At 39.1% G+C, this 20,509-nt stretch overlaps 1 protein-coding gene across 4 annotated transcripts in view; it reads right to left on the reverse strand.

The window, feature by feature from the left end:
• KANSL1L (KAT8 regulatory NSL complex subunit 1 like) overlaps positions 1-14,294 on the reverse strand; it is a 131,794-nt gene extending 117,500 nt beyond the window's left edge. For 3 of the 4 annotated variants that reach the window (XM_055120485.1, XM_004601324.2, XM_055120486.1), the window contains exon 1: positions 14,142-14,224. The gene's annotated coding sequence lies outside the window, so the exon portion shown is untranslated. Of the gene's footprint in view, positions 1-6,366; positions 6,452-14,141 lie in introns of all 4 variants that reach the window. The other variant, XM_055120484.1, reaches the window with a different exon arrangement.
• Positions 14,295-20,509: the final 6,215 nt, after the last annotated feature.

Below are 20,509 nucleotides of genomic sequence, written 5' to 3' on the forward strand. Positions count from 1 at the left end.
CAGCCCACTTTCAGACACTCATGATTAAACCCCAAAGAGATTGATTAACTACAAAAATTTCCCAAGTAAACCACTGTTCCCAGGCTGAGACCTCTGTGGCAGCCTTGGGAGTGGGGCTAGACAAATCTCTGCCCTGCTAAAACCCTAGTACCAAACACACACCACAATAGCTCCACCACACATACGATGGACTTCAAGGTCTCAAGATTCTGCTCTTCAGATAGGCCAAACTGCTGAAAATTTCAGGTACACCAGAGTTTTTTTGCTGCCTTCTCAGGCCTTCCCCAGGCCTTCCCAGAGCAGTGGTGGGTGATCTCTCCTCACACACCACCCTCTCCACCCTATCCCCACCCCGTACTTCCAGAAGCCCTGGAAGCCATATTCCACCACCAACAACAGGTAAGCCCACTGTCTAATTAAATATTCTGGATTTTCTGGAGTGCATTGCCACATTCACAGTGGCACGTTTTCATACTCTGCTATATTTGTGTCCCAGTAGAAATTATATGGGGTTGCATGAGAATGCAACATGGAAGCCAACTCAGCTCTGTAGCACTGTAGCACTGTCATCCCATTGTTCATCAATTTGCTCGAGCAGGCACCAGTAATGTCTCCATTGTGAGATGTGTTGTTACTCTTTTTGGCATATCCAATACACCACAGGTAGCTTGCCAGACTCTGCCGTATGGGCGGGATATTCTTGGTAGCCTGCTAGTCTCTCCGAGAGGGATGGAAGAATCTAACCCAGGTCAGCCACATGCAAGTCAAACACCCTACTCACTGTGCTATCGTTTCAGCCCAACTTAACTCAATGAACAAAAACATTAACACAAAAGGCTCAGTTAACAACAGCTTAGTAAACCCTCAGATAAGGACTTAATGTCCCCATGGTGATATATAACAATTTTCACAAATTATCTTTTACTGAAGTATTTTTTATAATTCCATTAGCTATTTAGTTTGGGTAAGAAGCAATATAAAATAAGTTGTTTTTGGCCCACTACCGGGGGAGTCTTGAGAGGTGATTCGTAAAATGGAGACAATGGTGGAGTGAAGGTCACAGTGGTGGTAGAACTGGGTATGGAATACTGAATGCTTGTACAAATGCATAATAAACAAGTTTGTAAACCAAGGTGTTTCAAAAAAGTGTGTGTGGGGGGATGGTATTCTGAAGTGGAATGTCACAAGCTAAAAAAAAAAAGAAACTTTTTAACACCAACAATTTTACTGCAAACTCTTTACTGTAAACATTTTACTATTTAACAGCACTACCAACAGTAACAACAAAAACAACAAAATTCAAAATGGATTAAGGACTTGTATGTAATGCCTGAAACTATAAAATACTTATAAATAAACCAATAAATTCCTGGACCTATATTTTAAAAATATATTTGAAGACTATCTACAAAGGCAAGAAAAATGAAATAATATATAAACAGAAATACAAAAAAATTAAAAGCTTTACAAAGAAAAAGGACCTAACACAAAATCAAAAAGGCAACCCAGCAACTGCTGAAAATATTGGAACATCATAAATATGACAAAAGAGTAACATGCAAAGTTCTATATAAGCATTTACAAAATTCAACAACAAAATAAGCAGTGCAATCAAAAGGTAGGCAAAAGACCTGAAAAGAAACTTCTGCAAAGATAACATACTAATAGTGTATAGACACATGAGAAAGTGTTGAACATCACCTATTTGGGAAATGCAAATCAAAATCACAATAATGCATCACCTCACACCAGTAAGAATGGCCTATGTCCAAAAGTTTGGAAATAAGTTTTGACATGAATTTAAAAATGTAATTCCAGAAGCAAGTGGGCCTCTCGGGATGGGGGCTGTAACCGGCTCCTCTCCCTGCCCTGATAAGACCCCGAGTTGCCAAGCACAAACAGCTCTGCGGGCTCCTGAATGGCCATAATCCCAGAGGCACACAAACCAATCTAGGAGGCAAATGGCTTTTGGCAGAAATGCTCCTGGACTGTGAATTAAACTATGGCCCCGTGTCACCCTGGGTGGGAAAGGGCATTGTCCCTTCCACCTTTTCCCCTCAGTGGCAGCATGGTGACCGCCATCTTTCAGAGCCTATTGGACAGAGGTAAGAGCTTGCAATGACGAGGTGCAAAAGGCCTCTCTGGATGGGAGGTGGAACCAGCCCCTCTCCCTGCCCTGACGAGACCCCAATTTGCCACCCACAAACGGCTCTGCCAGCTCCTGAATGACCACAATCCCAGAGGCATACAAACCAATCTCAGAACCCAGTGACTTTTGGCAGAAATCCCTCTGGACTTAATTACTAAAATACCAGAAATCCAAAATTGCATGACCGCTATTGCGGCTGCATGACATCATATGTTCTTCATTATCAGCAATAGAAAACAAATTACCTAATGATGCCTTTACAGCAGGTCTGATTGTTGAGGGAAAATTCCAAATAATAATGGTGGATCCTCTGTCGAAAAACTGAATATAATCAAAGTACAGAGAGAGTAAAGTGGAAATCATCTGCCACACAGGCAGGAGGAAGGGTGGGATGGGGGGTACACTGGGGTTCTTGGTGGTGGAACATGTGCACTGGTGAAGAGATGGGTTTTTGATCATTATATGACCAAGACTTAAATCTGAAAGCTTTGTAACTGTTCTCAAGGTGATTTAAAAATTAAAAGAAAAAAACCATGTAATTCCAATATATTGATGGTGGTAATACTAATTGGTAAGACTCTATGGAAAGAGTATGCAAATTCCTTTTAAAAATTAAAAATGGAAATTCCATATGATCTAGGCATTTACTAAAAAATATGAATACAATAGCTATTGGATTCCATATGTTTGTAGAAGCACTATTCACAATAGTCAAATATATAATCAGTCTAAATGTCCACTGACATGACTATATTAATTCAAATACTATACTTATGCTAAAATTAATGAAATTGGGACCACACAGGTATTACAGGAGTAAAAGCCCTTGCCTTGCATGAAGCTGATCCTGGTTTAAGCCCCAGAACCAAGCATGGCTCAGGAGTAACCTGGAACACAGAGCAAGGTGTAGCCCTCAACACCACCATTTGTAGCCCTAACTTCCCCCCTAACACTCCCCTTGTCCTGGCTTATATGAACACACACACACACATATACACACACACACATAAATGAAATTCAGCTAAGAAGAGAGCTCTAAGAGATGGAGCACATGATTTGATTATTCAAGGCCCCAAGTTTAATCATAGGACCCATAGGACCCATCAGAGATAGCAATGAAGACCACTCAGCACTGCCAGGAGTGGGCCTGGTGGCCCAAATCACTGCTGTGCCTGAACATTGAACTATCTGGCCCATCTGGTCCGGTATTACTGGATTGCCCCTTGGCCCCCTGAACATTTCTTGGGAGTACCACCCCCAAATAATGAAATTGTGTACTCCCCAGGACAAAACTGATGGAGTTTGAGGTGACTATGCTATGTAAATAAGGAAGAGGAAAAAAATCATTATTGGGTGATTTCCTTCATAGGTGAAATATGAGTTACTAAAGCAAAAGAATTGGTAAGAACAAACTAATTCTTAGACTTAGTCAAAACTAGATAGCTATGAGAAGGTGATAGGAGGGGGTGAGAGGAATAAAGAATGGGATCTTTCTGGTGGTAGAATGGCATTTAAACTTTGGTGGACAAAGTGGTAAGAATTACACATACAGAGGTGAGAAGCTAATTTATTAATTTCTATGATACTGTAAACCAATGATATAAAATTAAATTTTTTAAAAAGTACAGTCAGTGAAGGAAGAAACTCTATTACATATAAGACTCAGATAACAAAATATTAAAAAGCATAGGTAAATGACATACTGCTTTCTAAAGAGCTTATTGAAAAGGTTTGCTTATTCTCAGTTTAATGACAAATTAAAATTTCTACAATTTTAAAAATTAAATTAAAAAATAAAGTGCCTCACTCCAGATATAGCTTCCAGGAAAAGGAAAAGAATATCCAACCCTAGCTACTCTAGCCATCCTGTCCCATCTAATGGAAAAAAAAAGAGAGAGAGAAGCATTTCTGAGGTTCACAACCTATAGGCACAGGTCCCCTAAAAGAGTCCTAATGATCAAACTATAGAAGATCAAACTATAGAACTCATCTTCTATCTCCATAGCCCCATAGCTAATAAATGTGTATCAGTTCTTTTACTTAATATACCAAGCCCTCATTTAACATTGTCGATAAAGTCTTAAAAATTTACAACCTTTAACCAAAAGAATCTATAAAACAAGTATCATTCTATTCAACACATTTTCATTATAATGCTGATAGGAAGAAATGAATACCAATGCACCTTGAATGAAACAATGATATTTAAGGGCCAGCTATACAATATGCTTCCTGTTTCAATAAGACATAATATAAAAATAAAACCACAGTTTGAAGCTGGAGAGACAGGGGTTAAGGCACATACCTTACATGCAGCCAACCATGGCTCATTCGCCATCACCACAGTACCTTCCCTGACTCCCCTACCCCAGCATCTGGGTGTAGTGTAGCAGTATCTCTTAGTAAACTACCCACCATGGTTTAGAAACACACACACACACACACACACACACGTGCACACACACCACACATAAGAGTTTTAAATGATAAATAATCAGAAACCCACAGAATTATCAGAACATAAATTAAAAACACAAACAAGGCCTCAGATAGAAAAATGCTGAGAACATGATTTGGCATTCCAAGAGTGTAAAAAAGGAATTCTAGACATCAATTAACATAGTAACAAAATGAAGAGTGCCTTTGATGTGCTCATTAATAGACAAGAAATTACTAAAAAAAGGAATCTCTAAATCTTTGAAGAGATCAATAGAAATTACCAAAGTGGACTCAAAAAAAACAGGAAGGAGAACAAAATGGAAGATTCATGGATTGTGAAACTTATATAAAAGAAGTAAACATACCTGCAATTGGGAATACCAACAAGAAACAAAAAAAAAAAATAAGTATTTGAATCAATAAAAGACTAAATTTCCCCAAATTTGTTAGTCAAACCATAGCTCCCAGAATTTTAGAGACTAAGCCAAGTAAATGCCAAAAATGAATCAAATAGTACATAAAATTTGGCAAATTAAATACTATTTAAAACTATATTATATGAAAGTATATATAACTTAAAACTAATAGCTCATCTAAACATTTTTACTAAAAATACATTACATATTTTCTCCACTAAAATAAAAACTATATGAAAGCAATCAGGTGTTTTCATTCATTTCTATAACCTAGAATACTGTTTGGTACATGGGGAAGTTTTAATAAATATTTCTTCAGTATCATCCAAAAGTCAAATAATATAAAATTTCAAAGAAGGGATTCATAGAAATAAGGTTGGGTTTTTCTGGTGTGACAGAGGATAAAATAGTTTAGAAACATTTGGATGAAACATTGTTCAATAGAAACAGGGTGTGAGTTACATATGTAACTTTTAATTTGCTACCATATATCCAAAACAGATTAAACAGAACTGAAAACATGATATCTAAGTGGCAACCACTGAAACTTTGTAATGAGTCTGTCAAGTTGTCAGATAGGGGTGCGTAGTGGAGGTTAGTGGAGGAAATCTGGGAACACTGGTGGAGGGAAGATGAAGGGTACAGAGATTGGTGTTGAATTACTGTATACCTAAAACTCAAATATCAGTAACTTGGTAAATCATGGCTCTGAATAAAAATAAATAAATAAATAAATAAAATAAAAATAAAGTTAGAAAGAAACACAAAATATTATTCAATCTATAAAAGCATATGAATATAGGTTCTGAAACACAATGATATTTTATAGTTAGTACAAATACTATTTGGACCAACACATTTCAAGTCTTCAAATAGTAACAACTGAGGACTACTCCATTAGACACAGACAATATAAAGCATATAAGCCCCAAAAAGTAAGCACAGACATTAGAATATTTCTGTCCCCAAAATTCTTAAACATATTGTTTAATATTTTATAAAGCAATACGGGTTTACTGATTCTTTCTGTGATATCTTAATTCCATTAAGTCTAGAGAATTTTAAATTTTAGATTTTGTATTTTTTCAATTCTAAAACAGACTATCATTTTAGGTTATACAGAAAGAATATGAGGAAGGCAAGTCCTCAAACAGGACCAGAATAATTCAGTTTCTCATTATGCACATAACTGCATGAGAAAAGAAGAATTTGAGCATCAGTTAATTTCTTTCTAGTTGCTAAATTGCTAAACACTACATTCTAGGGGACTAAAATGTCCAATTAGGAAGAACTGTGTTTTCTTCCTCCTGCAATCACAGCACATTCACAACAAAAATTGGCTTAATCTACCCAGAAACTTACCTGAAATCCTGATGAAAAAAGCTTTCACAGCAAAAGAACAAAAAGACAAGCACCCAGATTGGAAGGCACTCCAATGCAGGACAAGCTGCAAGTAAAAAGCCATGCCTAAGATACAGTTTACTTTAGGAGGATGAGGATAGATACTAAACAGTATCTCAATCCTATTATCTTTATAACACTGGAACAAGAGGCCAAGAAATATAGGGTAGAAATAGGGTTCCATTCACTAGCAGGTGCCATCTCGATGACTTCTCTCAGCCTAGCACAACTGGTGACACCTGACAGGATTTTATTTTCTCCATAGTGACAGACAGACCCTAAGGGAAAAACCCCTTAGGAGAGCTTCACCAACTCAAGCAAACAACTGGGCTAAGTAGGAACTGAGAGAAAATCATCAAGAGTATTAACTATTATTAGACAGACCCAGCTCTTCACTCCCTGCATCCCCAGCCCCCGCTCCAACCCCAGCACACATCTGACTGCTAATAAGCATGCCACATCCTTATAGACAGAAAGTGTCCTATGAATCTTCCAAAGTAAAGTAAGTTAGCCAGAGGGACCCACTGCCTACTGCCTACTGTACTCAACTGCTGGCCCATGACCAGCCAAACTATGCTCCCTGCCAACCCCAGAGCACATGATTATCCATCTGGGGCAGAGGCCCCAGTTTCCTTAGAATTCTGCCTGAAACAGGTTTCCCAGCCAGTGTCAGATCTGTATAGTCAAGTCAGTCAGTCAATTGGTCCCTAAGCACCAGTATCTCCTGATGCTGCCCAGACCGCTAGAACTAGACTCACTGGTGCCCCTAATCATGTGTTATTTCCAAGCCCTCACAACCTAGAATGTTCAACTCAGAGTGGGTACAAGCGTTGAAACTAAATTCCCTAGTTAACCCAGGCACACCAATCTTGATCCTGGTACCAGGCACTTAAGACTAGAAAATCGGGGGCTGGGGGTTGGAGTGGGGGCAATATGGCATGCTAGGGATCAAACCTGGGTCAGCCACATGCAAGGTAAGGTAAGTGCCCTATCTACAGTAGTACTACTGCTCCAGCCCCATAATGATTTATTTCCTTAGTATCTCCATTCCGTTTATAGGGAATTTTGAATTTCAGGTTTTGTATTTTTCAGTTATAAACCTATATTTAGTCCCTATATTTCTCTCTGGTAAAAGAAAAAAATAAACACATTTTACAACTCTTCAGATATCTACTCTGTTTTGGTAATTTGTAATTGTCAAAAAATAGATTTACTGCATCAAAACTTTTGAATTTGCATTCATACTGGTTTCTTGCTTCTTTTTTATCTTTTTGGGTCACATCAGGCGATGACAGAGGTCACTCCTGGCTCTGCACTCAGGAATTACTCCTGTTGGTGCTTGGGGGACCATATGGGATGCTGGGAATCGAACCCGGGTTGGCCGTGTGAAAGGCAAACATCCTATCCGCTATGCTATCACTCCAGCGCCTCATATTGGCTTCTTAAGGTCTTGTATTTCATTTCTGTAATAAATGACTTCCCTCATTACTTTTTTAATTTACTTTTCAAACACTAGAGGTGTATAACATTTTAATTGCATTTACTTTACCAAAAATATATTTGGCTTCAGTGATTATTTTGATTATTTCTATTCTCTAGTTTCAATTTGATAGTTTATGGTCTTAAGTTTCCTATTTTATTTTTCTCATTAAAAACTCTTCCTTAACTAGTTTCTTGGTGGAATTAAGAACCTGCATTTAAAATTTTTAAGTGCTTACTAATTTGATTTTTGATCCAAATATAAATAAAATACTGTACTTTACTTTTACAGGGTGCCACCAATCATCTCTGATGATTATTTATTTTATAAACACATATTCAGGCAAAAAATGCTCCCATTTCTAATAGTTTAAGTCTAATGATCAAATATTTTTAAAAATCTAGAAAAGATGATATAGAAAAACCTAACTCCTTTTGCTCAAAATATACAGAAACTAAAATGTTACCTTTATAAGAATTATGAACTCATGTTATAAAAAACATATCAGTACCCTAAGAAAGTAACTTCGTAGTCTGTTTTAATTATGTCATGAAGCAACAGGAGCAAGGGGCACATGCAAGCAACTGACATGCATAAGTCCCCATGTTCAAGACCCAATACCACACACACACACACACACACACACACACACACACACACACACACACACACACACACACACACACAGGCTAGCAGTCCTAAAGTTTTATGAGTAGGAGGGAAAAAATGCTTCTGTAAATAAATCTCTATCAGACCAAATCTCATATTTATCAATTTTTTTAGAAGTCCTACAAACCAGAGAAAAATTTTTTCTGTCAAGCTAAAGATTATGTTTTAAATTCTTAAAAAAGCTACATAAAGGCATCTTTTTGTTCTATCAAATTTCATTTTTATAAATAAGAGCTAATAAGAGTTAATTCTGGGGCTGGAGCGATAGCACAGCAGGTAGGGCGTTTGCCTTGCACGCGGCCGACCCGGGTTCGAATCCCAGCATCCCATATGGTCCCCTGAGCACCACCAGGGGGCAATTCCTGAATAAAGAGCCAGGAGTGACCCCTGTGCATTGCCAGGTGTGACCCAAAAAGCAAAAAAAAATAAAAAATAAAAAAAAGAGTTAATTCTATCCAAAAATTCAGGGAAATATATATTCTTTGGTTTATAATTTAAGAGCACACTAAATTTAAAATGCAACTAGTTGTTATGAAATTAAACCATTACAAGGAACAAGAGAGTACAATGGGTAAGATGCTTGTCTTGCATGCAGCCTACCTGAGTTTGATCATGGAGCCCAACCAATAGTGATCCTTGAGATCAAAGCTAGGAGTATGCCCTCAGCATAACTGTGTGTGGCCCAAAATCATCCTCCCCTCATAAAAAAAAATGCATTTAAAATTATATCACAGCAAATAAAATGACTTGCCCTACTGTTTTCAAAATGTTTTCATTATTGACTAAATTTGTCTCTTACAGATTTATAAATCATGCAAATGTATGTATCTAACTTTAATTAAATATAATCTTATCACTAGGGCATCATGAGATATGGCATGTTTTCTAAAGAAAATCAAACTTTTGGCCTGGAACAATAGCACAGTGGGGAGGCTGTTTGCCTCGCACAAAGCTGACCAGGGTTCGATCCCCAGCATCCCATATGGTCCCCGAGGACCGCCAGGAGTAATTCCTGAGTACAAAGTCAGGAGTACAGGAGTAACCCCGGTGCATAGCCAGGTGTGACCTAAAAAGAAAAAAAAACTTGCCAATCTAGTCTTATCTCCAGAGTTGAAATCTGAAATTGATAACCTAGATAACAATCACTCTTTCTTGAGAATAAGTGTTAAAGAACCAAACCTCATTTTCCATCTTCTACAATGCCATTTCAGATTCGGACTATGAGTAATAGTCTAGCATACCTATGCTTATTCCTTAGAGTTACTAATCTATATTCTTCCCAAATTTATCCCAGAACATTAAATTTACTCTAAACTGTAATTTGGGCAATCTGAGCCCTCTTAAATATAAAGTTGGAGTAAAAGAGTCAGAAAAATCATCCTCAATTTTAAAGGAACTACAAAACTACCAACAGCATTTTAATAGGCCCTGAAATAAGAACAAATACTAATTTCTTTCCACATTTAAGACAAAACACTTCATGCTAATAAAAGAAAGTGAGTAAGAGGACAGGTGCCCTGGAATATATGAGGCTCTACACTTAACCAAAGCCAGCAAAATAAAAGACACATTATTTTAAAACAAGAAGTTTTTCCAAACATTACTATAATACAAGTTTACTCAAATATTCTCATTTGCAAATAATGAGGGAACCCAATTAAAATACTGGTTTTATTGTACATACTGATATGATTTTATTCATCAAAAAATATCCAAACTAATGGACCACATTAACACCAAATATAGGGTTGTTTTTTCAAGATTTTCTTCTGCTACATTAAGAGAATTCTCAACTTACGGCAGAAAACACTGCAGTAATTGGCATAACCCTCTAGAGTATGGCTAGCTCAGTACTTTGTATTCAATAATGTTTATAGCAAGAGCTTCTTTCACTTTGAAAACTCTGCCTAAAAAAGGAATTCACTTTGAAGACTAAAGGAATTTAATTAAAGATAAAGCCACTTGGGTGGCCACATAACACATCAAACAGATCATACTTCAAGCAGAATTATTACTATTCAATTATGAGTACATGACTCATAGGAATATAAATGAAGTCATTTTTTTCCATGTACATCAACTTGGATCCTGAAATTTACATTTAGAAGGGTAGTATCACACATGCTCATTCTCTAAACTTTAACTCCAGTTTAACATAATGTGGCTAAACATGGATTAATAATCTTCTACCAACTATATACTGTTAAAAATTACATTAAATAATGTACTTGAGGATTTTTGGTTTTATAGAACAGGAACCAAACTTAAATATTAAAGCTAAAAAATTAAAGCTTTAAAAATACCACCAAAGCCTCAATAGTATAAATGAGTAAATTTACTTCTAATTCTGCTTGGAGAATACATAGAGAATTTACTGGTTGTTCATTCCCAAGGGTAAAGGATAGTCAAAAATCCACTGAATTTTTTTTTCCAAGACAATGTTTAAAAGAGAAAAACAAAAATCTTTTGGAAATAAAAGGTGTAGAGAACTTTCTTGTCTCTCAAAACTGAACACACTGCAAGGAAAGTAAGGTTTTCCTCTGATTCGGGGTCATCACATGTACACTATGCCACTACAGTCCCATAAGGACTTTAAAGATACAGGTATAAGAGATGATTTGCTTTAAATAAACTGGTTGCTAATATCATATTGCAAGCACCTCCTCCTTGCTGTTTCATAACTTAATGAACCTTATCAGCACAAACCCCTAAACATAAATTTCAGCTAGAAGGAAACAGCTTTCTGTCCCCAACTACTAATATTGTTTAAAATAGAGAGAGAACTAAATTTGAACATAATTATCAAAAAAAGCTACACATGATATAAAAGGTTTCTATAATAGATAATATAGTAAAATAGAAAAACCATGTAAGATATTCTGAAAATCAGAGGTTAAGTAAGAACAATTTGAATAATAAAACAGAGAAACTCTAGATAATCCCTCCCCAGCTTTTTTTCCAATGCAGAAAAGGCTGAAACTGAAATTAGAATAGTAAAATTGAAATTTTTACATTAATTCCTTGCAGGATAGATGAATGAATAAAGGAAATGAAATAGCCTTATCAAGAGAAATGTCATCAGAAGTAGATGAAGCTCTTGGATAATGCAACAGTTGGAGAATGGGAAGTCAGTGGACCTTATAGTAGACACTGAGATAAGATCAGATAGGTCCCACCTGAGTGGACAAGTACTCAAACTAATCAATCAAACGATAATAATAAATTGCCAATAACGTGCTTATAAAATGAGGCCAACAAAAGACATAATTTCCAGACCTTCCAGAGACCAAAGTAGTCAATTATCATATATTTTGTGAGTGCCCACAATATGACTTGCGGCTTATCAAGTATAAACATAATACTCCTCAAACAGCTAACAACTTAGCAAAATAATATAGATATAACACAAACATAAATGAAAAAATAATGCGAATTATGCAAGGTTTTTCATTTTAATGCTAATAACAGGTGACAAACTAAGATATGAAACATGATCATGGGAGTATAAATCAATAGATGTTACTTAAAAGAACTAAAACACACATCGAATATACTGTGCTTTGAGCCAGTAATGTCCTTTGTAAATCTAAGAAAAAATATTTAAAGACATGTGTAAATCTATTTTCTTAAATTTATATTAGCAAACCATTAAAAGCATCCTAAAATATTAATAGAAAAAGACAAAATTAATTTGTAAAGACACTGGCACGGGAATTAATATTATAAAATTAAATAAAAGTACCACATGGTTCCAGTTTTAGAAAAAATACAAGATAGGAAAATAGAATCAAATTATTTGTGCTTTTTATTTGCATGTCTTTTCTCAATAGTTCTGTAAGATAGAGCAAATTGAAGATACACCACAAAATAAAATTAAGATGTAAATGTGATGGAATCAGCCTAGACTAAGAAGTTTCAGGTAAAAACAGAAAAATGATTCCAGATGGACTGGACAAAAAGACATTTATCTACAGTAAAACTAAGAGGAAATGGTGGTGACCTTGATACTGATCTGAGTTTGTAGGTGGAAACTGAAGGAGACCGGAGTTAAGAGTTATAACAGATTTTGAAGGTTTCCAAATATATCCTATTTCGTGATTCATTCATTGTTTATATCCTCCCGGAAAGCTGGCTTTTAAAAAGATGTTCATTACAAAACAATACTACAATTTCTCTATTTCCAGTGTTGATCCAGACACACTAACACGAAGCGTCTGGATCTAACAATCTTTTAAGATAAGGACAGTATTAAGAAATGATTGCGGGAGGAAAGAGAAATTGAGATTCCCCGAGGGCGTGATTTGCCCAGAGAAACTGCAGCTACAATCGCAAGCAGCAGAGACTGCTAAGCCTTCCTCCAGCACTCTACCTCACCAAAGAACATCAAACTTTTCTCCAAGAGAGATTTTTTAGAGTCACTTCCCGCCCCCAGTCAGCCACCGCGGTTGACCACTGGTTTGGTCTGCAGTATTGCTAAGTTTCCCTCCTAGGATTTGCGAACAAACCTGCCGCTCTCTGTCAGTATGTGGAAAACACTCTCGATTGAAACTCAGTAAGAAGACAAGCTAACTGCTTAAGAAAAAAAGACGAGAGAAGCTCTTCTCTTAATACCAGTTTAGGAAATCAAAAACAGGTAGTGTTTTCTACAATTAAAAAGGGGAAAAAAAAAAAGCGAAAACAAACTCCCCGTGAGGCGAGCCGGCGCTAGGAAGCCCATCTGCCGGCGGTGGGGTGCGGCGGCGGGGGTACAAACAAGCAAACAAACAAAAAAAACGAACTAAACAACATTCTTGAGGCGTGAAATAACGGTACAAGAACCTCCATGCAGGGAGTTCTCTACGGGCCGAAAAGTCAGCCTTTGCTTCCCGCAGGTCTCCTCTCTGAACACAACAGTCTTGTGTTTCCCACCACCAACCACACACCCTCAGATTTTCCAGTAACATCGGGCCCCTTTCAGCACGCCGAGAAAGGACACAAAATTAGGGGAGCACCTCCCCCCGCAAATATCCTCTGGGATCTCCTCCCCATCCGATTCTAAAGCTGAATCAATCGTTTCTTGAGGTAAGTATGAAAACACATCAAGCAAGTGACCGTCTAACACTTATGGCTCCGCCTCACAGCGCCCCAAAACAGCGGTCACCACAACCGCACCCGCCGAGGCGGGGCCGCCGAGGCGCGGGGCGGGCCCAGGAAGACCACGTGTTCTGCCTCCTGCGCACGCGCCGGCCAAAACAAAAGGGAGGCCTGCCAAGCCCCGCCCCTGGACCCACGTGACCGAAGCTAGGTCCGCCCCCACCCCTCCCTCCACCCCTTCCCTCCCCTCCCCTCAGCTGCTGCCAAGGCTGTTAGGTTTAGCCGTTTAAATTTGGCTGCGGTCCGACCCCTGCCCTAGAGCACGATCCTACGCCGGGACTCGAGTCCAACAGCCCGGAGGATTCGGGGGGCAAGGGAGGGGCTTGCCGGTCGGTCGCCGAGCCCGCAAGTCCACCCCAGCGAGCTTGTCCGCTCTCCCCTCCCCGCGCTCCCGCCGACCCCAGCAGAGGAGACCCACCCCCCTCAGCCCGCCGCTGAGACGCCGGCCACTCGCCTGCTGGGGCGCCCTGGCTCCCCTCCGCCGCCGCACCTTCGGTCCGGCCGTGGTGGGGGCTGCTGAGGTGATCTCTAGCTGCCCGCCCGCCTCCCCCCCACCCGGGGCGCCGCTGACTCGTCTCCAGAGCGCGCCCCGCTCCCGCCCCGGCCGCTGCCGCCGCGGTTTAACAGTCCGCCCGCTGCCCGCAGCTCCGGGCGGCTCGGGGGACGGAACCCTGTCGCGGTGGAGGGGCAGTGGGCGGGGCGCGGCGCCGGCCAATGGCAGCGGGGGAGGGGCCGCGCCATGCAAATGAGCGCGGGCGGCGGGGAAACCCCGGCAGGAGGCGGGGCCTGCGGGAGCGGCCGGGAGCGTTCTGGAAGTGGCCGGGGCTCGACGCCCGAACCCTGCCGCGGAGGCGCGGCGGCTCCCCCGGGGCGTGTTCTGCGCCTCTCCCGCTTCCTCTCTCGCCCTTCCCGGTGCCAGCCAGGAACACACACACAGAGACAAACACCACCCTAGCGTGGCCGGGCGACTTCCCGCCCCTGCTCGGGCTATTTCTGTACCGCCGTGACAGGAAAAACAAAACAAAAAAAAAAAACGCCGGGGGAGAGTCAGTCGGATCGAGGCCGCCCGCGTCCCGACGGCCCCCCGCCCCGCCGCTCTCGGGGCAAGTTTTAACAAAGCTCGCTCGCGGCTGCCAGGCAGTTGCTTTCTATTTGTGCTTCGTTTTCGGATGAAAAGTCATCGTTCTGTGATGACCTCCGCGGGTGACCTGAAATCTGCCTCGGGAGCCCGCGGGGGCGTTTTCTGGTCAGTAAACGCCGGCGCAAGCGTTTAAAAATCTTGTGCGCCGCTGCTTTGCGCGGCGTTGGACTTAATCCTGTTTGGCAGAAGCGCAGCCAAGTAAACAGACCGAGTCTTACGTGGAGATAGTTGGCCAGGGACACAGAAAAACATCTCTGCGTCTTGCACCTGGCTCGGCGCTCCACTCACCACTAAACTGCACCGGGCATTTCCCCAGCCACACACTCAAAATTTTTTTTAATTTTTTTTTTTAACTGAGACCTAAATATAGCGCAGTTGATGGATTACAGACTTTGCCAAGCACCATGTAATTGACTCATGGAGCGATTTGGGAAGGAAGCGCCCTAAAATATTTGATGCAAAAAAAAAAAAGCCATAATTTCAACCTAATTAATTGGTTAAGATGATTTGTTAGGGGAGGGGGACAACCCATGGAATGGCATTATAGGGAAAATTTTTGATCATTCAAAACAAGTAAACTTCACAAAATTTAGGAATACAGATTATTATCAATACTATCAATACAGATTTGATGCCAAATGATGTAGGAAAACATAAAGAAAGTCATAGTCATGTGTAAACCTGCATTGATGACACAGTGGTACCTTTTTGTTTTTATTCCATTTAGCCACATATTATGAGTCAAGGGACTATATGTCTCATATAGTCCCTTGACTCATAATGCTAGTCTAAAGCGTGATTCATTGTAGTATATTAAAGCCGGTTTTCAAAAAACCGTAGAAAATGGAAAGCTCCTTAGTATAAAAGTTTGCATACTGGAGTACTATGTCAAATTACTCAAAAAACGTCTGAAAAATCCATGTCTTTAATTTTCCTTAATAAAGGCTATATCTTATTCAGGAGACACATTAAAGCATTCTTATTTCGAATGTGTGCGTATGTGGTGTGTGTGTGTGTGTGTGTGTGTGTGTGTGTGTGTGTGTGGTGTGTATAATGGGGAAACTTCAAGAACCAGCAAGAACAAGGAGAAGGGAAGGGCACCGATTTTGCTGACATAATTATTACCTTTCTGGGATCATGTAAAAGTGTCCTGGTAAGCAGTATAACAATGATTTCATGGAATAAACGTTTCTCTTCGACACTGGGATTTATCTAGTCACTCCTTTCAGGAAACATGTGCAGCACTAAATTTATAGCTGACACTGATAAATTCTAGCGATACAGAATGAAAATCAGTCCTTACTTTCACAGCTCACAGCCAAAGGGAGTTACCAGTCCAGGATTTCTATCTTCCTCCTGCTATTATTCTCTGTAGTACTTACCATAATTTAATAGAACATGGATTTTTTTTGTCTTGTCAGGCACTTTTATTGTTTTGCTCACTACTGTATCCCCAGATCCTCGGATAGAGTGTACCTAGCTTTATAATTCCTAAAGCTTACAAAGTCTATAAGCTTTACAGCACATAGCCATTAAATAAATGCATGCATTTAGCTCATATTCTATAGTATCCTATTTGTTTTCGAGGTTGGGGGGTGGGCCTTGAAGGAAACTTAATGAATTTAAATAAAGTATCCAGATTCTTTATAAATGGTCTTTATAAAAGACAATAAATGATCAGTCTGGGATTTAAAGGCAGGTCTGCCAAACTCCACACAAGAAGCTGACTCCAAAATCTCAAGAAGTTTTAGGGGGCTGAGGAATAGATAGTACAGTAGGTAGAGCAGTTTGCCTTGCATGTGGCCAAACCAGGTTTGATTGTCAATATCCCATATGGTACCCTGAGCACTGCCAGAAATAATCCCTGAGTGCAAAGTCAGGAGTAGCCCCTGAGCGTACCAGGCATGCATTTCCTCTCCCTCGACGCCCCCCCCCCAAAAAAAAGAAGTCTCAAGAAGTTTTAAATTTCAAGCACAAAAAGAAAAAAGAAAGTGTACGCGCTCACACACACACACACACACACACACACACACACACACAAACCTATTACCTGTTAACTAGGATGCTAATAGTCTGCGTGGATTATACCCCAAAAACTCAAAATAATGTCTAAAAAATACGAGATAATTCTCTATTTTATTGGTTTTTAGCTACATTTAGGGAGCAGGGGGCACACCTAACAGTGCTCAGGGCTTACTCCTGGTTTTATGTTCAGGGCTTACTCCTTCTGGTGCACAAGGCATCTCTCTTGGAGGAGAGAGGTTGAGATATGTGATGTCATGTGGTGTTGGGGATCAAATCTGGGTTGACCACATGCAAGATTAGCACTTTACATTATCACTCCAAATCATGGAGACTCATATTTATAGTTATTCTTTGTGAAATTAGAGTGGCCAAAGTGTTGCTACAATAAAACATTCTATCAGTTTGGCACTGAATTTTTTCCTTTTCCTTTTTGTGGTGTGTGTGGGGGGGGTCATCCTTATTTTCTTCTACATCACACACATACCTTATGTTCCTCCTCCTATTTCTTCTGGGGTCATGTAAGTTTTATTCTCAACATCCCCTGATTTGTCTTTCTAGTTTGTTTTGTCTGCCTATCAATTTTATATCCATTTATTGAATAAATGAAATAATACAAGTATTTTTCCATTTGATTTCTTTTGCTTCACCTTCAAGCTTCTTTCATTTTGCTCTGAATGGCAGTTTAATCTTTGCCAATAGCTGAAAAGTGTTCCACTTTAGAGACTGGTCACATTTTTATTCAAATTATCTATCTACAGGCACTTGAGTTGCTTTTACATTTTAGCTATTATACATAAGCATTTTTGCAACCAACTAATGCTGCAAGAATTATGATTATATATAACTATTTGTGCTAATGTTGCTGGGTATCCGAGTGGACCTGCTGGATAATAGCTAGCTCTATCTTTGACTTTTTTTGTGGGGGTGTTGCAGGGGTGTGGTTCCTGGACCAAACTTGGCAGTGCTCAGGACTTACTCCTGGCTCTACCCTCAGGGATCACTCCTGGTGGGATCAGGGGACCAAAAGGGGGCCTGGGATTTAAACGCATGTTGGCTATGTGCAAAACAATGTTGCCCTACCTGCTGAACTCTCTCTCCGACCTTAGACTTCTTGAGGAAACTCCATACTGTTTACCAAATGGTCATACCAATTTACATTCTCATCAACAGTATATTTAGAGTCCGTTTTTCCCCACACCCTCTCCAACATTTGCTGTTTCTTTTGATGTAAACCAAACTTTCAGGCAAGAGGCGGTATCTCATTGTGGTCTTAAAGTACCTTTCCCTGATAATCGGTGACGATGAGCACTTTTTTCTTATGCCAATCAACCATCTGTATGTCCACTTTTAAGTTTATTCAAACTTTCTGCTAGTTTTCTGATTGGACTGTTTTGTTGTTAAATTGCATGAATTATTTGTATGGTAAACTTTGGATATTAAAACCTTATTGAGATGTATGACATACAAATTTAGTAAGCTATCTTTTGCTCTGCTTATTTTTTTATGCAAAGCATTTTCAGTTTTATAGAGTCTCAATTATTTATCTTTACTTTTGTTTCCCTTTCTGCTAAAGTCAAGTCCCTAAAAACAAGTCTCATATTAATTTCAAGAAATATTTCACCTATGTAGTCTTCTATTTTATTTTTAGGAATTTAGATATTAGTGGAAATTATTTAATCTATTTCAAATTCACATTTTTATTTGGAATTAGAATTTGGAATTTATTTGAAATTATTTTTATTTGTAATTAGAAAGTAGTTTATTTCACTCTTTTGTATTCTTTTGCATATAGCCATCCAGTTTTCCTCATACCATTTGTTGAAAAGCTTGTTATGTGTTCCTTGCTATGTGAACTTAGGTTTTCTGTCATAACTTAAATATCAATAAAGTGTGTGGATTTATTTCTGGAATTTTAATTCCATTCCACTAATATATGTATCTATTTTCATTACATTGTCATATTTTACAAGTTTTTTCACTTCATAGTTAAGTTAAATTTGGGTCACATGATTCCCTTCATTTTTTTCTTTCCTATCTCAGGATTGCCATAGGTAGTCAAGGCTTATGATTCCATATGCACCCTAGTATTTTGCTCCATTTCTTTTAAAAATGTTATTGGCATCTTAATTAAGATTTCATTAATCGAGAAATTGCTTTTGCTAACTTTTTTTACTATATCAATTCTCCATATTCATGTACATGAAATATCTTTTTATCTATGACTCTTTTATTCTGTGTTGCTTTTTTTCCCTTTTGGGAACTGTTTAATAGGATCCTTTATGTGATCATGCAATGTTTCCTGGAGTCCTGAAAACTCTGCCCACACAGCAGAGCCTAGCTAGCTACCCATGATGTATTTGATATGCCAAAAACAGTAACAATAAGATGCTCTTCGTGTACCTGGAGGGAACAGATGCCATTGGACTAAATTAGCATGCGACACGGACAAATGAAGACATTACTGGAGCCTGCTCGAGCAAATTGATGGACAAGGGGGTGACAGTGATACATGATACAGTGATGTGATCATATTGACTGCAAGTAGTAATAGTTTTACTTTCTTTGTCAATAAATTCCTCTTATTTCTTGTTATCTAATAGCTCTAATGCTAAGAAAAGAGAAGTGGTAATAGTGGACAAACTTACCATCTTAATTTTATGTATTGAGTCTGAGGAGAAGTAGCTCAACAGGCTAAGGACTTGCTTTGTATGTTGAAGGAGTGGGTTGGATCCCCAGAAACACTTGGTCCCCTGAGAACTAACAGGAGCAATCCCTATGAAAAAAGCCAGGAGTAGCCCCTGAACAAAACTGGGTGTAACCCCAAACAACAAAAGCGTTTAGTATTTCATCATACAATTAGCATAAGCCATCCTTGTATGCCTGAAATTACCCCACTTGGTAATATTGTATGATTCTCTTGATAGAGTTATATTTACTTTTCTGGTATTATGTTGGTAACTTTTATATACATCATCAGTCATGTAATTTTCATTTCTATACATGATAGCTTTGTCTGGTTATGATGGCCTCATAAAATGTATCTGGACATAATCTCTGATTTTGTTGTTGTTTTGTCTTATTGGGTGATTTTTTTTTTAAGGAGTCTGAGGAGAAAAGGCTTAATATCTTCTTTTTCTCCTCCTTCTTCCTCTTTTTTTTTTTTTGGATCACACCTCGCAGTGATCAGAGATCCCTCCAAACAATGCTTAGGAGTCTATGTGATGCCAGGAATAGAACTTGGGTCTCGGACCCTTTGAACTATCCAAGCTCCTTAATTTATCAAAGGTACAGTAAAATTTATTTATAACTTTATTTGGTCCAGAGCTTGTTTCCTTGGAGGGGAGGAAATTCCCAGTGGTCTCAGGAGACCCAAAGGGGATTCCATGAAGCATACAGTTCAGTGCAAGGGTCCAAGGATATGTTGCTTTGTCTTTCTAACATCAGGGATTACCTCGGCTGCCCCAAGGGTACTCAGAGTCTCCACTGTCATACACAAAGTTGCTCAGAGCCTCCAGAGATACACCTGGTAATGTCTAGGGGGTCACGGGGTGCTGGGGATGGAATCAGAGTTATATTTATGTACCTTAAGTCTTGTAGTATCTCTTCAGTGCCCTAGAAAGATAAAGTTTTGAGGGGTTTTTTAAATTATTGTTTTA

This window comes from Sorex araneus, chromosome X (genome assembly GCF_027595985.1).
Source record: "Sorex araneus isolate mSorAra2 chromosome X, mSorAra2.pri, whole genome shotgun sequence".
Lineage (NCBI taxonomy): Eukaryota > Metazoa > Chordata > Mammalia > Eulipotyphla > Soricidae > Sorex > Sorex araneus.